Source organism: Erythrolamprus reginae, chromosome 3 (assembly GCF_031021105.1).
Source record: "Erythrolamprus reginae isolate rEryReg1 chromosome 3, rEryReg1.hap1, whole genome shotgun sequence".
NCBI classification, from domain to species: domain Eukaryota; kingdom Metazoa; phylum Chordata; class Lepidosauria; order Squamata; family Dipsadidae; genus Erythrolamprus; species Erythrolamprus reginae.
Window position 1 is genome coordinate 107,437,915 of NC_091952.1, and position 2,798 is coordinate 107,440,712.

A 2,798-nucleotide genomic window follows, 5' to 3' on the forward strand; every position below is an offset into this window, starting at 1 on the left:
CTTTAGTCACCTATTACCAGTAATGGGCAGCCAAACTTTTAACTGCCACACTGTGGGTGTGGCTTATTTTGTGGGTGTGGCTTAATGGTCATGTGACTGGGTAGGGGTGGCTTGCTGGCCATGTGACCAGGTGGGAGTGGCTTGAATGATCATGATTGTTCAACTGAACTGTTAACTGCTCAACTTACAACCTTACCAGTGTCACTTGCTGGGGTGACAATTTGCTTCGCGTTTCCTGCGCTCGCCTTCCTGGGTCACTCCCCTGCCTCAGGCTGGGTAGCTAGGCAAACAGGTACTGCCAGAAGCATAAATGCTGCCAGTGCCGCTTGCACTTCAGGCGATAGATGGACACGTGAGGCTGGAGGGAAGCCAGGCAGGAGAGAGGAAAGCTCATCCGAGGCCAGGAAGGAGGAAAGAGGAAAAAAGCAAGGAGTGCATATGCAGCAGCAGGGAAAAAATGGAGAGCCAAGCTGAGACCAGTAATCCAGGAAGTGACAGCCACCGATCAGCTGGAGCTGCTCAGGCATCATATCCACCGGTGGAACTGCGTTCCACCTCATCCTGCCTGCTGCCCACTCCTGCCTATTACCTGCAAAGGCTAAGAAGGACAAAAGTGAGAGAATGGGAGCAAAAGGTCTACCTCTGAGCAATTAATTTAGAATTTAGCTCACTTCTGACCCAGGATACTATCTTGCTTGAGTCCAAAGCCTTTATCTATATTTGGGCAGGAAAGTTGTTAATCATCACTATCACCAACATCAACATCATCATTCCTATCTTTCAAAGTTTCCATAGATTCTAAAATACTCAGTTTTGATTCAACCTCACAATTGTACCTGCAACACTTTCGGGCCATCACCTGAAAGAGGAGCTAGAGTGTGAGGGAGATGTGGCACCTTCCCACCCAGCCAACACCACAACTGAGTCCTTGGAGAGGGGCGGCATACAAATCCAATAAAATAAATAAATAAACTGGAAAACTGCAGCAGGAACACTCTTCCTCATTTCCCTTTCCTCCTTGCTGACTCCAGCCTCTCTGCCTTGCCTGCCTTCCTGCTACCTTGCAATGTCTGGCCAACCATAGTGGTAGTGAGGGAGCCAGACAGAAGGAAGCTAGATTTTGCCGAGGACCACTGGAAGGAAACTTAAGGTTGGGGTTTGTTTGTTGTTGTTGTTGTTGTTATTATTGTTGTTATTTTCTTTGTAAAATTAGGGAAATCTAAAGGGGAGAGTCAAGCATCTGTAAGATGGGCAAGTATATAAATCTGAGAAATGCATCTAGTGAATAGCTAAAGCAATAAGATAGATCTGCAGAGAGAATGAATCATACATAGCATTTGCAATAACTACATTGGAGATTCAGTGGTAGAATTCTTGCCTGGCATGAGGAAGGCTCAGGTTTTATTCCGACCACTGCAACCTGCCTCTTTTGTTAGGGGGAAAAAACATTGTCAGAAAAGGGGATTTGATTTGCCTAGCTGCCTTCTCTCATTGCAACTAGACCCACAGAGTTAATTTCATTTTAGATATAATTTCATATATATATTGGTCATACAAATGAATAAATGCATGTAAGCAGAGAATTGAGGAGAACAGAGACAAAATCTATTAGGGAAACAGCAGCAAAAGCCTCATTGCATTGGCCAGGAATTAAACTCGGGCCTCCTGCATGGCAGGCAAGAATTCTACCACTGAACCACCAATGCACTGTTGGGAAGAACTGGATGGCTGCTTTGATGGAATAAAAAAGGCTTTGTTAGCTAGGCCCTAGATCAAAAGATTAAGTATAATAAGGACTAGCTGTACAATAAATATATGAAGATAATTTTTTAAAACATTATCTTCATATATTTATTGTACAGCTAGTCCTTGAGTTACCAAATGCCCATTCCATTTGTAACCTGACAATTTGTGGGAATGAATCTGGTATCTTGAACATGATCACTCCTCCTTTCTCCCATGTATTTGCTAATCGAATGCAAGGCTCAGTAAGTGCACATGAGGTATTTCAGGGTGGGGAAGGCCATGGGGAGGGGGGGACTAGGGATGGAACATCTGCTTAATGTTCTGCCGGGCTCTCTGGTAGGAGCCTCCTTAAAATTCAAGGGTACAAATTTCAGACACACACACGTTGCTCTGCTTTGTTTTCAAAGGTGTGAAAAAGCAACAACAAAGTCCTGAAAACACAGGATTCCTGATGAACTGCGATCAGATACTCTTCCACAATGGCCAAACCCACATGCTGCTATTTATAGCAGCAGCCCTAATTACTGGAGCCCCACCCAAACACAGGTGGCCTCACTTATCTCCTGTAATATGTTCTTACTTGGTCTCTTCTACGCATAATTCTGAACTTGCGGGGGTCCAAAACATCTTCACATGAATCAATGGAAGATAAGGGAGATTGACTGCCTGGGCTGTGCGCCAAGCCCCCCTCTGCCGAGTCACTCCCACCTTCTTCTTCGTCCGAGGAAACTAAACTCTGAATTGATTCTATGGGCAATATAACACAGGCCTGTGACATGTTGATGTTTCCCCTGCATCCACCTCCACATTTCCTGGGGCAGGAGCTGGGCCAGAGCCAACCACAACACTTAAGACCATGCAAGACCTCCCTAGCCCACTGAAATTTCTCATGCTCCCCACAATTGCTTCCCCCAACCTGGCACACTGGGTCACTTACTGGGAGACTTACTGTCTCCTTTCCAGCCTCTCAACTGCATATATCCCTTCACAGCTCTGTTTTGGTGTGTGCAGGTTTTGCCCGGACCAGGATGGATATTGTTCTAAAATACAGA

At 45.4% G+C, this 2,798-nt stretch overlaps 1 non-coding gene across 1 annotated transcript; it reads right to left on the bottom strand.

The window, feature by feature from the left end:
* Positions 1-1,635: 1,635 nt before the first annotated feature.
* On the bottom strand, positions 1,636-1,706 carry TRNAG-GCC (transfer RNA glycine (anticodon GCC)). The gene has a single exon. It is a non-coding gene; the product is annotated as a tRNA-Gly (tRNA).
* Between the last annotated feature and the right edge of the window lie 1,092 nt (positions 1,707-2,798).